Source organism: Aethalodelphis obliquidens, unplaced genomic scaffold, assembly GCF_003676395.1.
Source record: "Aethalodelphis obliquidens isolate GAN/ISIS:26980383/991018 unplaced genomic scaffold, ASM367639v1 scaffold16, whole genome shotgun sequence".
Lineage (NCBI taxonomy): Eukaryota > Metazoa > Chordata > Mammalia > Artiodactyla > Delphinidae > Aethalodelphis > Aethalodelphis obliquidens.
Genome location: NW_020837960.1, coordinates 14037840 through 14054995, shown reverse-complemented (window position 1 = coordinate 14054995; position 17156 = coordinate 14037840).

Below are 17156 nucleotides of genomic sequence, written 5' to 3'. Positions count from 1 at the left end.
TGTTCAGAGCACTTTGTTGATCAGAGAGAGGGGAAAAAATTGAGATATTTTCAGGGGAGTGCAGGAACCCATTTGGCACGGATACGAGACTGCAGCTCCAGGAACGGCATTTCATCAGTGCAATCAAAATCAGTTAGTCTCGGGCTTCCCTGGTGGCGCAGTGGTTGAGAATCTGCCTGCCAATGCAGGGGACACGGGTTCGAGCCTTGGTCTGGGAAGATCCCACATGCCGCGGAGCAACTAGGCCCGTGTGCCACAACTACTGAGCCTGCGCGTCTGGAGCCTGTGCTCTGCAACAAGAGAGGCCGCGATAGTGAGAGGCCCGCGCACCGCGATGAAGAGGGGCCCCCGCTCGCCGCAACTAGAGAAAGCCCTCGCACAGAAACGAAGACCCAACACCGCCCTAAATAAATAAATAAATTTAAAAATAAATAAATAAATCACTCAGTCTCTTGCAGTCTGTACTATAGCAGTAACAATTCCCTATCGTAGAGCTGTAGCAGTCTCCTATTGCTGATTCACAATATTAAGCATTTAGTGGCTTAAAACAATACAAACTTGTTATTGCACAGTTTGGGGGGTCAGAAGTCTAAAATGGGTCTCACGGGGTTAAAATCAAGGTGTCAGCTGGGCTACATTCCTTCTGGAGGCCCCAGGGAAGAATTCATTTCCTGTCTCTCCTAGACAGAGAGGCTCTCTTTGGCTCACGGCCTCCTTTCATCTTCAAAGCCTGCGATGGCTGGTTGAATCTTTGTCGCTTGCATCACTTTGACTCTCCTGCCTCCCTTTTTTACTTATAAGGACGCTCGCGATTACAATTTGCGGTACGCGGGCCTCTCCCTCTTGTGGCCTCTCCCGTTGCGGAGCACAGGCTCCGGACGCGCAGGCTCAGCGGCATGTGGGATCTTCCCGGACCGGGGCACAAACCCGTGTCCCCTGCATCGGCAGGCGGACTCTCAACCACTGCGCCACCAGGGAAGCCCCAGCAGCCGTATTTCTATCTGCAACCTAAATTCCCCCTCGCTATGCAACATAACATAACTACAGGTTCTGGGCATTAGGATGTGGACATCTTTGGGGGGCCACTGTTCTCCCTATCACAGGATCTGATGAAACTCACTGGAGATTTATATATAAGCAAGAACGATAATTTATTACTATTTACTGTGAGAAATGTAACTCTGGGGAGATGGAGTAGGTGGGAATGCCCATATTGGCTGGTCAGCATCTCATTTCCCTGTAGGCAAATTGACACAGAAAATCAATTTTTAAATAGAAGATAGCTTGGAGAGCATGAAATCAGAACATCAAATAAAGCTGAATGATTTTAATGGCTGCTGAAATGAATCAGTGAGAGAGAAGCTGTTGGTTGGATCCATCTATGTTATAGAGACGTAACTTCCGTTCATCCATTGGTATTCATTGTACTGGCACGTTAAATGTTTTTAAATTTCATGTGGCAAAATAATTTCTCAAGAAACTCAGTTGTTCTGTTCTTACTGCTTTGCAGAAAAATCTGAATGAATGAGACCACTTTTCTCTTACCTCCCTGGAAAGGGCCATCAGGGCTTTGAGTCCCCCGGGTCAGAGATAAGAGATTTTTGTATTTGGCGTAATTGTGGTTTTGTCATACGATAAGCAAAAAGGCAGGAGTTGCCTGAGTGGGAAGTAGCTTCTTCAAGTAGGAGCTAAGGAAAAGAGATTCTTTTTATTTACTTTTGACTTTTATTTTTTTATTTTTGATGGGAAGGACAGAGAGGACCTATGAGAGAGGGTCAGACTCTCTGAAGGGACGTTTGGATGCTGGGTAAATGCACCCCTAAGAGCTTGGTGAAGGATCCTTGCACCCACGTGTGGCACAGAGTGATGGAACTTCCCAAATTAATAGACTTCAACAATGAGAATCATGCAGTGACCATGATGGAACAAAAACCAGAAATCTTTCCTCGGACGTTACGTAAGCATCTGGGCTCTTGAGAAAATCTAGGGAGGCAGCAAGGCTCTCTAACACACGACAGATTTTTCTTGCCACTTATTCAGGTAGAGATACCAAGTTAAACTTAATTTAATTTAGAAAAAAATTTAGAAAAATAAGGTAACTTTGTTATGGTAACAGAATTTTGGAGAAAAATTCAATACCAGCCATACAGGATTTTATTTAGGTGTTTTGGCCTTTCCTTATTCAACCGTCCATGTGGAAAAGAAGGCTCCCACAGAAACTAATGAAATGTCAGGCATGAAACACTGAAGGGTCAGCTCTGGGAAGCAGGTGTGAAAAATATAAGACGTGGTTAATGGCTTGAGTTACAAAAGGTAGGAAAATACGAAGAATTCTCCCAGAGCAGTTGGTGGGCCATTGTGGATCTCAGAGCAATTGAGGCAGGGGTGAAAGAAGAGACTGAAAATTGGGTTGAGACCACAGTAAAGAACACTTTAAATGTTGACTAAGACACTGAACTTTGGACACACTAACTGTCCCCAAACATGGGATAATCTTAGCTGAATGTCTTCCTCTTTTGTAGGATGGCATTCAAATCACACCCCATAAGCCACGTGAACAGTTGGAATTTTAATGAAACACCTAAAACATATGAAGTACAGGACTGGGTCCTGGGGAGGAGGCATCGTGGGGGAAGGAATTCAGAAATAAGTAAGGTCCTCTGGGTCCACAATCTAGTGGGCAAGACAGAATACAAACAACTTAATATTTTTAGTTCTAACGCAGATAACCGTTTACCATTGCACTCATGCGAGACCTCAGATTTTTGTGCAGACCACATTTTTCATCACGAAAAGGGACCAGACCAGAGAACAGGTGCAGCTTCCGGTTCTACTCGTCCAGCTGAGAGCATCTTCAGAAAGGAAAAGCAGGAATTGTGTGATAAAGAGAGAGAGGAGGAGGAATAGAGGACAATATTTACTCATTATCTGTCAGGCCAAGGGCACAGGCCCCTCATCCTGACATCTCCGTGGAACAGGCTGACCCTGGGCATCGGGGTTTGCCTGAAGCTGTGGGACTGTCTGTGCCTGGTATTCCTTGAAGCAAAGAGTATTTTCACCTGGGGCCACAATCCTTTTGTTTTAACTGCCTCTGTCTCTTACAGGTAAAGAGGCTCTTTCAGGGCGTGGTATCTCTGCCACTAACCAACCCCAGGCTACCTATCACAGCAGAAGCAAATAGTAAAATGGCAGGAGTCTTCTTCCTTCCCCAAAGCTGGTCTCTGACACCCCTAAAGGAAAGCAAAAGAGAGCAAGATTTATTAAAATGTAAGAAACTAATCCCCAGGGGTCGGGGCCCCTCTCTTAGCATCGTGCTTTCACTTGGGCTTTTACTCCAAAGAAGTATCACATCGTGATAGTAGATTTTCAATACGTACATATGTATTTATTATAATAAAATACATGTATATTTCATTATGGTAAATATACATGACACTATTTTAAACATTTTTTAAGAATATAATTCAGTGCATTTAGTACTTTTGCAGTAATGTGCAACCGTCACTGCTATCCATATCCAGAACTTTCTCAGCATCCTAAACAGATACTCTGTACACATGAAACAACTCCCCATTTTCCCTCCTCCAGGACCTGGTACCCTCTATTCTATTTCCTGTCTCCATGAATTTGCCTATTCTAGCTTCCTCATGTAAATGGAATCATACAGATTTGGGGTTTTGTGGGTTAAAAAAATGTGGGTATCTCTCACATCCCCTGGCGCGTGTCCTGGCTTCCCTCCCACACAGGATGGCCCCTTCATCCCTGCACGTCTGCATGGTGACCATACCATTAGGCGCCTTCCTGAAGCTCCTCCTGCTGCTCGTTTCAGCTCAGTTCCTCCCTGCTCTGTACAGAAGCTGATTTCCCCTTTTCTGGCTCTGTCAGCTGAGCTCAAAAGCAGGGTCGCATCTCTGCTCCTGGCACAAATAACTTCTTGTGCAGCCCGGCTGGGTTTGGACGGGCAGCTGCCAGGCTTCTAGTCTCCTACAAGGCTGTCCCGGTCACAAAGGAGCTTTGTGTGTGACCAACGGGTGCCAGGGGGGCCGCTCTGCTGGCTGAAGCGCTAAGTTGTTCCTGGTACTTGCTCTCACTGCCCTTGAGACCTGGGGCCTGGAGGGCACTATGACCTGGCAGATGACCTTCCCCATGAAAAATAAAACTTGCCTCTGCTTCTCCTGCATGGTTCTTAGTTTGTAATTACCTGTGACTTTTTCAGGACTGACCAATCAATAACGCAGTCTTGGAAAGCCTATCCCTTAGCATTTAGTGACTGGAAAATTCTACTTCCAGATCCCTGAGGGGCCAGGGCAGATTTCCAGTGAGTATTCCTAATTTGAAAAATCTGTCCTCGAATTTTCTTAATTCTAGAGATACTCCTCCAGAACGTGAGCTTCCTTTATCTGTGATTAGATGTGGAATGTGTACATTCAAATTTATAGAATGCCCCACACAAGAGTGCATAGGCTGGGCTATTTACCTCTTTACCTGTTAGTAAAGATGATTTCAAAGTGGCTTCAGAGGGAACTGACCAAACCTTATCGTCTTGGTGCAAAATCTCCTAGTCTCTCTACAAGAATACTTTTCTTGCCTGACACTCTGGGCAGTCTAGCACCTACTCAGTTTTCTTCTTGTTGTTTTTCATTTGTTTGTTTGATTTTGACTAGTAGACTCTCTGATTTACTTTGCATGACATTTGCCCTTGTTTTAAGATTCTTTCTCTCAGCTTCCTCCTGATTCCTCCTTTAAATATTCCTTAGAAAGGCTCTGGCTTGGCCCCTTCTGTGTCATTTCATTCTTCCTCTGTGTCTTGCTAGTGGCAATTGGACATGGGGTTTTGTGTTAGATACATCTGCTTTCAAAGCCTGACTGTGCTACTTCCTGGCTGTGTGACCTTGGGCAAGTGACTTAACCTCTCTAAGCCAAAGATCCCTCCTCTGAAATGGGAATAAATGATTTGTTATTCTCGGGGATGTTGAAAATAATCAGGAAAAGTACCTGGCACATAGCAGAGACTCGGCAAACGTTAGCACACATCCCATGCCCTTTCCTTTCTTGATCTAGTTTAGTGTAAGCCCTTCCCAGTCGGCCTTCAGCAGACGTGAATTCCTGAGACAGAACCCCAAATGTCCAGAGCTGTTTCAGGTCTAAGCCAATCTAGGCTCCACACCGGCTGCCCTCAATGGAAGCGGGTGATTGACAGCTACCGTTCACCTGGCTTGTGATCTCGATTCTCACTTAGGTCTTCATCTGAAGAAGCAGCGTCTACGCGGCACCGCCCCTTAACTAACTCCACGCCAGGCTGCGCCAAGGAGGGGGATGTTTCAGAGAGACCCCCGGCAAATAAAGCCAAAAATACCTCTGACATGGTTCCACAATGTCACTTCCATGTTCCTGGAAGTGACAAAGGACAAAGCCAGGGAACCAAAAGGATTGCGGTGCGGGTTTGGTTTTACCGAGCAGAAGGGCCAGGACTGGTTCACCTGCGTGTTGTTACCAGAGCAGGTAACTGGGAGATTCTTTCCCCTAGAGACGTTAGGGCGCTGCTGGAGCGCGCTGAAGCTCCCTAGGGGCCGAGGGACGCCGTGCACTCAGCCGTACTGTCAGGGCTTATGTTTCTATTTGTGAAAACTTTCTGTATTGGTTGGCTGCTTCTCGCCAGCCTCCACTGCGATCTGCGTGCTCTGCGCGGCACAGCTGTGATGGGTTTCCAAACCCTTGCTGCGGGCGGACAAGGACGATTAGGTTGAACGGATGCTGGCGGTGGCGTCCTCGGAGTGGGGTTCCGCGGGGAGCAGCCCACTGAGGTCAGAAAGACGCGGCTCGCGCTCCGGGTAAGTTGCAGGTCCCCGCTGGGCCCATTGATTGCAGTGCAGACTTGAATCCAAATTACTAAGGAAGATCATTTCAGGCAATAGCACTGACGCTGAAGACGAATGCTTTGAGCTTTGGGGTTGGACATCTAAGTCCGCCAGGTGTGTGATTATCTCGTTTCGACCCCGGAAAGCGCGGTTCCATCTGGGCCCCCAGCGAGGGGTAGGGTGGGATTTCCGGGGGGAACCGAGGGAGAAGGGAGCACAGCTGCTCCGGCGGTCCCCAGCCCGCATCACCCAGGGCCCGGTGTCGGGGGGAGCGCAGGGGGCCCGAGTGGCTTCCAGCTCGCCTCTTTGGCGTCTCCCCGCGAGCAGCAGGCCGGGGAGTGGCGCTTCGCTTCCCTGGGGAGCTTCTCGGATTGCTGCCGGAGCCCCGGATTTTTTGGTTGGCGCGGGGAGATGGGGGTGGCGGCGTCAGGGCGCCGCTTCCCCCTCCTCGTTCCCTCTCTTGGCCGCTTGGGGGCGCAGTGACCGCGCAACGCGGCTCGGAGCCGCGCCAGAGACGAGACGCCGCGCGGCGCCCACATGGTTTTCCGCCGCTTGGTTGAGCCAGGCGGGGCCGGGGACGCGAGAGCTGCGGGAGGTGCGGGGAGAGGGGGAGGGACGCCAGATAGGCGAGCACAGAGCGGAGACTCGGGGGACCCCAAGGTAGGTCAGGGCAGTGCCGAGTCCCGCCCTCCCCGCCCCCGGGAGAAGGTAGGAGGGGGCATCTGGGTAAGGGTGGAGGATTTTTGTGGAGTTGCCTTGCAGGGGGTGGGGGTGGGGACGACCCTGTGCTCGGCTTGGGTCCGAGGGGCGCAGGAGCCGGATCACCAGGCACTTTTGCGCTGGGCGACTCTCAGTAAGCGCGAATCCTGCGCCCTGCGTGGTCCCGGACGCTGGGCTCCGGACTCGGTGGCTTTTCCCGGTTCCACAAAAAGCGCTCACACAGCAGGCGAAGGTCTGCGGAGGAGCACCCGCCTAACACGTCCAAACCTCGTGGCAAGCAACTTTTGGCTGCTTAACTGAACTACGTTAGAGTGCGAAAGCGCCGCGCAAGGTTTCGTCCGGGCGCCAGGTGTGACATCCACCTGCTGAGATTGCAGCGGGGATAGCGCATGCTGCGTTTCACCCTCACCCCGCTTGCCCGTGGCCGCGCGGGAGGTTTGCTACCGACCTCCTGCGAAATTGATGCTGTCGGCTTGGAGAAGGTAGAGCACCTTCAGAAGAGGGGTCCTTTAGCCTTAATGGGAACGAAGACTCAAAGGAAAGGGGATGTTGCACTGTGTCATGCCAGTGCAATTTGGAGGGATCTTTAAATTGAAGATGTGCAGGCAAAGTGCAAAGGACTGAGGGTCGGCAGACTTGGGTTTCTTAGACCCTGTCCTGAGGCCGAATAGCAGAGGTCTCAGCAAGTCAGGAAACCTCTTTGAACTTAAGTGTGAGAAGCGTGGGGATGGTTCCTGCCCCACCTCACTGGGTGGTTTGGAAGAGAATTGGAAGGAGGGTGGTATTTTGAAAAGTATAAAGTGTGGTTTGTACAAATTAAGCATTGCTGCCCACACCTTTTTCCTGGACACCGACGGAACCTTGCTCATAGCCGAGTTAAGGCAGGAACTTCGCGGCAGTGCGGGCCTTTTCCTGGTTACCTGTCAGAGGGGCGAGACGCGTCTGTTTCTCAATCTCTTGTTGCAGTTCCTCTTCACGGCACAGCCGTCGTGAAACTGCCCAGCACAGTGTGACATCAGGGGACAGGAACTCTGCCTTGTTCATCAGCTTCTTTAGGGCGGGTACAAAGCGGGGGAGGTGCTCGGAGAGTGCACAAAAGTTGAAAGCCTTTGTTGCAGCGGCTGGGGGGTTAGATTTGATCGCACGTGCTCTTCAGGAGAACAGGTTTAGCTCCGAAAACATTGTTGGCTTTCTGAAGTTGGAGTTCTTGTTTTCTGACGCGGGGAAAATTCTGTCAGAGCCAAGGATAGACATCCAAGAATAAGCATTTTAATTCGAATGCTTTTAGAGGAAGCTAGGTAAAGAGCTCCGGAAATGTTTCCCACACAAATCATAGCACATGTTAGCAAGGACAAGTTAGAAGAGTTTCTCTTATTACCAAATTTAGATTCATATATCTAACACTGAAAGGAGAGATTCGCATGGTTGGTTGTGTTATTGTTAAAATTTAAGCAGTCCATTTGAGATAAGCGTGTCCAGCCCTTCCAGAGGCTATAAAAGTGAGCAATGCTAGAGCCTGTATGTCATATTGTATCTTTTCATGATACCAAACAAGACCTCTGACTGGCTTTTCCATTTTAACTAAAAGGAGTTGAAAGATGACTCATTTAAGAGATTGGGAAATAAAACTAGATTGTCTAGGGGCTTCCCTGGTGGCGCAGTGGTTAAGAATCCGCCTGCCAATGCAGGGGACACGGGTTTGAGCCCTGGTCCGGGAGGATCCCACATGCCGCGGAGCAACTAAGCCCGTGCGCCACAACTACTGAGCCTGCGTCTAGAGCCCGCGAGCCACAACTACTGAAGCCCATGTGCCACAACTACTGAAGCCCGCACGCCTAGAGCCTGTGCTCCGCAACAAGAGAAGCCACCGTAATGAGGAGCCTGCGCCCCGCAACAAAGAGTAGCCCCTGCTCACTGCAACTAGAGAAAGCCCACATGCAGCAGCGAAGACCCAATGCAGCCAAAAATTAAATAAATGAATAAATAAATAAGTTTATAAAAAAACTAGATTGTCTAATACCTTATAAAATAACACAAAGGGTGATAATAAAGCTAACTTTTATAGACTGTTGTGTGCCAGACTCTGATATGCATGTTACAATCCATTTAGTTCTCACAAAAGTCTGTAAAGAAACTGAAGCACAGAGATGTTGAGTGCCTTGCCCAAGGTCACACAGCTAGTAGTGGAGAATTTCTCTCAGATTGGCATAACAATTACATTTGATTGGTACTCTTGTGTTTGTTTCTTAACGTCTGCGCTGGGTTTTCTCCCACACATACAGGTGGTCAGGAGTGAGACTAAGGGCTCTGGAGCAGGGATTCAGGACCCTGAGCTTGCTGCCAAGTTGCTGTGTAGTCTTTACTTCTTTTTTCTGAGCCTCGGTTTTCTCATCCACAAAATAGTGATAATAATTCCATATTGAGCGAATGCTTTATTTCTCACGTGAACATGGAGCGTGTGAAAGAAATACTTCTCAGCATGTAAAGGGAAGTTTCAGAGTCAAAGTGTTTTTGTCATCGGTTAACAGTAGGCTGGCAGGTGGCAAATGAGTAGAAGCTGGAAGAGACTACACACAATGTGATTTACCCAACAATTATGTTTGAAATTTGTTTTAAAAAATTCTTGAGTTCTGTTTTTGGATCCTTAGCATTACGTTTATTAAAAGAGATAAATGCAGATTAGACCTCAGAGTTTTTCTGGCAAGTAACATTGAATAACACTATTCAGTAATCACAGCCAGCACGTGCTTTTCTCTGGTTGCGTTCAGGTGATGAAAATTGGAGGGTGGAGGGTTGGTTGGTTTGTTTGTTTTTTAATCCTTACATTCTACATCCTTTTATTCCAACAAGGTATAGTGGGTCAGAGAACAACCGAGTCCTGAAAATATATGTAAGTTACTTCCCTATCCTCTCTTTCTTTGTTTGGAAATTGTTCTTAGAAGACAGCTTTTGGGACAGCCAGTTTAAATCTGGTGGGTGAGGAAACTTGAACTTCCGTATATGCTTATATTAAGGGTATTTTAAACAGTACGGTTCAGTTGTCAAATCATTTGAACTGTCCTGTGACCTATGTAAGATCTTTTTGGGGGGAGGTTCTCACTCTTAATTTAGACTGTGGTCTTGTTGGAGATTTGGGCTGAGGGAGGTAACCGTGTCAGTGTTACTGATGTGGCCAGGCTCACAGCAGCCAGTCCGCGCCTGGTGAATTTTGATGATCTGGAGTGATGTTTGGATCCGTGCTATTTAAAGGTCTTCCCTTCACCCCTGTGCTGTTGTAGGTAAGAATGTGGATTTACAGTGAGACTGCCTGGCTGGGAAACTGGCTCCATTGACTAACCGTGCCTCAATTTCTCATCTGTAAAATAAAGACAGTGTTGTCATATCTACCTCATAGGTTGTTAGGAGGATCAGGTGTGTGTGTGTGTGTGTGTGTGTGTGTGTGTGTGTGTGTGTATGTGTGTAGAAAGCCTAGAACAGTGTCAGGCACATGGTAAATGCCATCTAAGTGTTAGTAATGAACTGATGATGATGAGTGCTATGGAAAAAGAAACAGGGCAGGTACTTCCCTGGTGGTCCAGTGGTTAAGACTCCACGCTTCCACTGCATGGAGCATGGGTTCAGTCCCTGGTCAGGGAACTAAGATCCCACATGCTGTGCAGTGTGGCAAAAAAAAAAAAAAATGGCAGTAAATGGGGATAGGGTATACTTGTAGGGATGCAGTTTTTAACAGGTTGATAGGGAAATTCTCAACCCAAAGGTAAATTTGAGTAAGACCGGGGGGGTAGGAGGGTGTAGGGGTGTAAAGGGGTATAGTGGTGTAGGGTTGCAGAGGGGTATAGAGGTGTAGTGGTACAGAGGTAAATAAGGGGGTCAGAGAGGTAACTTAGGGACACAGACAGATATAGCACATGTTGAAGGTTTTTTTTTTAACTTGGGAATTTTCTTATGGAAAATTTCAACCATTAAGTAGAGAGAACAGTCTATGTGCCCTTCTCCCACCTTCAACAATGATCAAAATGGCCAATTGTGTTTCATCCATATCCCCCCACTGGCACTGTTTTATTTTAAAGCAAATTCAAGAAATTCTATCAATTATTTCTAAATCCTTCTGTATATATTTCTAAAAGATAGGCACTTAACCAAACATGACCATGATACTTAATCTCTTTGACTTTGTTTTCCCATCTCTAAATTGGGACCAGCAGAACCTCCCCTGCAGAGCTTGTGTAAAGATAAGGGTGGACGCTTGGAGCCCTCAGTGTAGACAATCGGTTCCCCATTATTCAGCCATCATGCTGATGGTATTGTCCTTACTCTCCCTTGGGTTTTTTTCCTACATAGTCCAGTCATGGCATTTTCACTTCTACTTACTCTCTCCCTTCTCCATGCCTACTTTAGGCACATTTATTCCATACTCCCTTTATCTACTCTCTTTTTCCCCTTTTAGCTTTCAGTGCTTTTGTTCTCAGCCTGACTTACAGCTTGTGCTCCTTTGATCCCTGTGGCACACGAAATACCAGGGCTCTGTAGTCTTCTCAGACCTTTTTGAAGGGAGATGCGTACTTGGCCCATTTCATTTTTTCAACAGCATTATTGAGATTGAGATAGAATTGACATAATATAGAATTCACCCAATTAAAGTGTACAATCCAGTGGTTTTAGTATCTTCACAGATATGTGCCAGGATTCCCACAGTTGGTTTGAGAACATTTAGAACCTCAAAAAGTTACCTTTGACCTGTTACCCCCTATCTTCCCATCCCCCAAAGCAACTGCTAATCCGCTTTCTGTCCTATGGATTTGCCTATCTGGACATTTCATTCATTCATAAATAAATAAATACATAAGAAATATTTTTGTCACTGGCTTCTTTCACTTAGTAGGATGTTTTCAGGGCTCATCCATGCTGTAGCATGCATTAGTACTTCCCTTCTTAGGATGGCTGAATAATTCCACATTATATGGCTGTAGTGTACTTTGTTTATCCATTTTTCCGTCGATGAACATTTGGGTTGTTTCCACTTTTTAGCTATTATGAATAATACTGCCATTAACATTCATGTAGGTATAGAAACATCAAATCACTGTTTTGTAACGGGAACTAACATAGTGTTGTAGGTCAATTATACTTCAAAAACAAACAAATTTATAGAGAAAGAGATCAGACTTGTGGTTGCCAGTGATGAGGTTGGAGGGGGAGGGGAGGGGGATTGGATGAAGCTAGTCAAAAGGTACAAACTTCCAGCTATAACACAAATAAGTGCTAGCGATGTAACATACAACATGATTATAATAGAATTAACACGTCTGTATGCTATATATGAAAATTGTTAAGAGAGGAAATTCGAAGAGTTCTCATCAGAAGAAAAAACGTTTTTTTCTATTTCTTTGATTTTGTACCTATACGAGAGGATGGATGTTCCCTAAACATACTGTGATCATTGCTTCACAGTGTATGTAAATCATCATTATGCTGTAAACATTAAACTTATACAGGGCTGTGTGTCAATTACATCTCGATTTTTAAAATTCACGTAGAAGTTTTTGTGGTAACATATACTTTCATTTCTCTTGGGTATATAGCCAGGAGTGGAATTGCTTGTTCAAATGGTAACTGGATGTTGAACCATCTGAGGAACTGTCAGACTGTTTTCTTTCAATAATATAGCTCCCCAGTTTATTTTGCCCCAATATGGGAATCTAGCTATCTTTCAAGTGCAGGTACCCACCCTTACTTTGGGTAAATTTTCGTATTACTATTTTTCTAAGCCTTATTTAGTTATCTAATTATAGTCATGTATAAGCCTTTTTGTTATTGATGTTTTTTGTTGTTTCTTTTTTTAAAATTATATTTTGGCTGCGTTGGGTCTTCGCTGCTGTGCGCGGGCTTCCTCTAGTTGCGGCGAGAAGGGGCTACTCTTTGTTACAGTGCGTGGGCTTCTCAATGCAGTGGCTTCTCTTGTTGCAGAGCACGGGCTCTAGGTGCGCGGGCTTCAGTAGTTGTGGTGCACGGGCTCAGTAGTTGTGGCTTGCGGACTCTAGAGCACAGGCTCAGTAGTTGTGGTGCATGGCCTCAGGTGCTCAGTGGCACATGGGATCTTCCTGGACCACGGCTTGACCGCGTGTCCCCTGCATTGGCGGAAGGATTCTTAACCACTGCGCCACCAGGGAAGCCCCTGTTATTGATTTTTGAGTAAAGCATTACTTGAGCAGTGGTCCCCAAAGTGGAAGTTATGTACCTTTAGGGTACAAGATGATTCATTGGAAAACAAGAACAAAATGCTGTGTTCTTGCATCTTTTCAATGATGCTTTATAGTTATACAATGTATTAGAATATCTATGTATATGTAAGGTTTATAAGTAAATAGTCCTATATTGGAGATGTAAATGCAAAGGTTTTTTTTTTTTCCAAGCAGGAAGTCATATAAAGTTCTGGGGACAACTGTTCTAAAGGCATAGGATCAAATATATGTAGCTGTGTGGTTATTAATCCCATGCTTTGTGACAATTTTGATGGGGAAATTCTTAAAATTACTTTGCTAAAGAAATTGAAAATATCCTGCTAATTTCAGCCCAAAGGGAACATGTAAATACCAGTGGAAGGAGCTTTGGATCAGGTGTTGGACTTTTATTTCTATTCTACTTCTGCTGATTACTAATGGTGAGACTTTGGGCAAGTCCCCTAAAGGTCTGCATTTCAGTTCCCAAATTGGCCTAATAACACGCGAAATATCATAAATTTTCATTGTGCAGAACGAGAGTGGTAAGTATGACAGATGCAGTGACCACAGAAAGTTAGTCATCTGTGCATCTTGTGCAAGCCTGCAGTTTTCTTAGGCAAATATCTGGGTTTCCTTGACCTTTTCCCTGGCTGGGTCTTCCCCTTCCCACCCCACCCTGCTTTCTGTCCTTCCTCTGTGTTCTTCTGACAACAGACCTTCAAAATGAAGGGTCATTGCCAAAGGTTGACCTGGACGGAGAGGAGTCCTGTGATGCCACCAGCCACCACTGCGGTGTGGCACTGTTTCCTTCCTGGTGCTTTTCGTATGAGAACACAGCGTTCAGCACATGTGCAGTGAAGGTGCAGCTGTTTCAAAACTGCAGTTTACTCTGATTCCTGGCCACTGTCAGGGAAGCTATGGAGTTGCATTATTGGGCATCTTAAAGGTTTCTGTGTGATCTGTGATCGCTTGAGTCTGTAGACATCCTTGGGGGATATTAGCCTTTGCTTAAAGTCAAAGCATGAAGGGAATAGATACAGAAAGATGGGAAGAGGTCCTGGGAACTGTGTTAACCAAAGAGCTCACATGCTGTGGTTAAAGGTCATTTCATTCTCTGCTTGCTTTTGTCTCTCTCCTGGCATATGCTCAGTAAGACACCATGAAACTGAGAGAAATGAATTTGACCTTTCACCCTCAACTCTCGTTTGTGATTTCTCTAGCACCCTTTATTCTAAGGAAATGGTGGGCAAGTATTTTAGGTCGTGATCTCCAGTTTCTTCTACAGGGTGACGTCTGTTCTTGGCTTCCTTTCTTGGGCAACAGAAATACCAATATAACCATACTTAGGTACTGTTGGTTAGTTTGTTCATTCTTTTATTCATATACTCAATATATTTATTGAGTACCTATGATATGCCCCTGTTCTAGATACTAGGGACAGATCATTGAAGAAAATTAAAAGTTTTTAAAATGCCCTCAAAGATTTTACATTCTAGTGGGTGTTACTCACTGAGGTTAAATGAAATGAGGGGTCGTGCTGAGGAGTAAGGAGAGAAAGATAGTTGCGAAGGGGGAGAGGAACTACGGGGGAGGGGCAGTTGCCATTATTTTTAGGGTGACCAGGGAGGCCTCACAGAGAAGGTCACATTTAAGATGAGTCTTTGATGCTCCCAGTTATGTATTCAGGTACTAGTGCAGAGGCAGAGAAAATCCTAAATCCTAAACCTGACATGCTTGCTCCTAGCCCTGGAGTATCTTTAAGATTCTTAGGGGTATTAGGAGCTAAAGCCGTCTCCTCGCTACCGTCAAAATGCTGGCTGCTTAAGGTCTGCAAGACTTTTGTCTTGCAGGTCTCTATAGAGGTTCACGGTGAGTCATCCGCCCCTCTTGCAAAGGTTGCATCTTTGCAGCGGCCACTGTACCTCAGCAGTAGCCCTAGTCATGCAGTCATTCTCAATGGGACCAATGACTCCAGTGCTCAGGGACCTTCCAGAATGACTTGGGGTGTTGCGAGTCGAGTCCTGGAGTCTTTCCTTTGTCTAGGACCTTTGCTGCTGCACATGTGTTAACTAGTAATCTGTGTTTACGTTCAGTAGGAAAATCTCAATAGAACTGACAGTAAGCTTCGCAACTGGCTTTCTCTTCCTTTGAAATGTGTTTGGAAATTGATTTTATCTTTGCGCCCCAGCATCTCTGATTCAAGGGAGCTCATTTGTGACAGCGGGAAGGACTTTGAGAAGATGCCAAGCATTCCTTAGATCCATGTTACCTGCTGTCAGTCAGTGCCTGAAATTTATGAATGTGTTTAGTCCCTGTCTCCCCTCCACCAGAATGTAAGCTACTGGAGGTCAGGAAACTTATTTCAGTCACCACTGTTACCCCAGTGCTACCAGAACAAAAACACTGCCAGTCATGTAATAGACGCTCAATGAATATTGGTTTAATTGAATAACAGACTAGAAGCAATGTGGCAATAAGCAACACAACCAGCAACAATATCTTGGTATCTCCTGATTTATCTGCTGCCCCAAAGATCAAGAAATGGAGATGATCTTTCATCTCCAGGGTCTGGACTTTATCTCCAGTCATTGCTCTCTCCTCTGTGTCAGTCTGCATGTCAGAGAAACGCACGCTTCCTAATGAGTGTCCAACCTGGCTTGTCATCCTTTCTCTGCCACTACCCAGCTGTGACCTTAGATATGGCTTTGACTTTCTGTGGGCCTATTCCAGCTCTACAATGTTCTTATTCTATAACCTGGCAAAGCCAGCACCTGCCGGCTATTTGTGTGAAGCAAGAACATCTTTCTAGAAGGAAGTAGAACAAGCACCTGCTTATGAAAATTACTTTTTATAAGGAAGTCTGTTTTTGCTCAGTGCAGTTGATTCCATATCTGGGAGGCTCAAAAATAACATCATTCTCTTGAATTGTTAACTTTAAACTGTTTATAAAAACACAGGTATCACTACTGCTTACCATTTGTTTGAGGTTGTGTGTTTTTCATATGATTTCATATCTGTAATCATCTCTCACACACAAAACCAGATATGATGTGCAGAAAATTGAGAATAAAACATGACTGACATAGCTTCATTCTCTTGGAAATAGTGAGATTATCATGGGCTATGGACTCAGAACTAAAATTGGCACTAGTGAAAGAAAAGATCTAGTAAAAGAAAGTCAATCAAAAGCAACATGATTGAAGATGTTCATTGCTGTATATTTTATAATAGTGAAAAACTGAAAAGTTTCATCAATAGGAGTCTGGCTAAGAACTTATGATACATTTGTACCATAAAAAGTGGTAAAATAGTTAAGGTAAAGAATATACACCCTCAATGGGACTTCCCTGGTGGCGCAGTGGTTAAGAATCTGCCTGCAGTGCAGGGGACATGGGTTCGAACCCTGGTCCGGGAAGATCCCACATGCCGCAGAGCAACTAAGCCTGTGCACCACAACTACTGAGCCTGTGCTCTAGAGCCCGTGAGCCACAACTACTGAGCCTGCACTCTAGAGCTCACGAGCCACAACTACTGAGCCCGTGTGCTGCAACTACTGAAGCCTGCATGCCTAGAGCCCGTGCTCCGCAACAAGAGAAGCCACCTCCCGCGCACCGCAACGAAGAGTAGCCTCCGCTTGCTACAAATAGAGAAAGCCCTCACGCAGCAATGAAGACCCAACACAGCCATAAATAATTTAAAAAAAGAATATATACCCTCAAGACATGTTGATGAGAGAAAAAGAAGGTATGTTTAGAGTGCGTTTAGTATGATCTCGTGTGTATATAAAAAAGAAAATAAGACATATCTTCTGATCTGACATATGTATGTTAATTCATAGAAAAAGGTCTGGATGGAATAAAATGGTTGACGATGTTATTTCTGGGAAAGAAGTAGGATTGGTGGGGGCTTGGTGCAGTGACATTGCTTCACTTTTTACTCCAGGCTTCTGTGTTTTTGGCATTTTATAAAACCATAGTCATGAGTGGGGTTTTTGGTAATTATAACACTCGAAATTACTGGAGAGGAAAAGATGTGCGACAAAGAGAAATTGGGGCACAAAGTGAGATTTGAGGTCGGGAGAAGGAAGATGAAACGCTTCAGGTAGTGAGCGCTGGCCGTTCTCACCAAATCCTGTGATATTTTGTGACTGGTGAGTTGGAGCTTGTGCCGTGTTCTGAGGATGATAGATATACATAGATGTCCTACATCACTCCAAAAACTATGACCTGCAATGGAGGACCCACAAATCAAGAAAACCCAGTTTCCACATTACCTTCTTTTGGTCTCTTTGTAAGCATTGGGTGAGAAAAATTTTGTATCTTCAGGAAACATTGATTCACTTCCATCCCTGGATGAG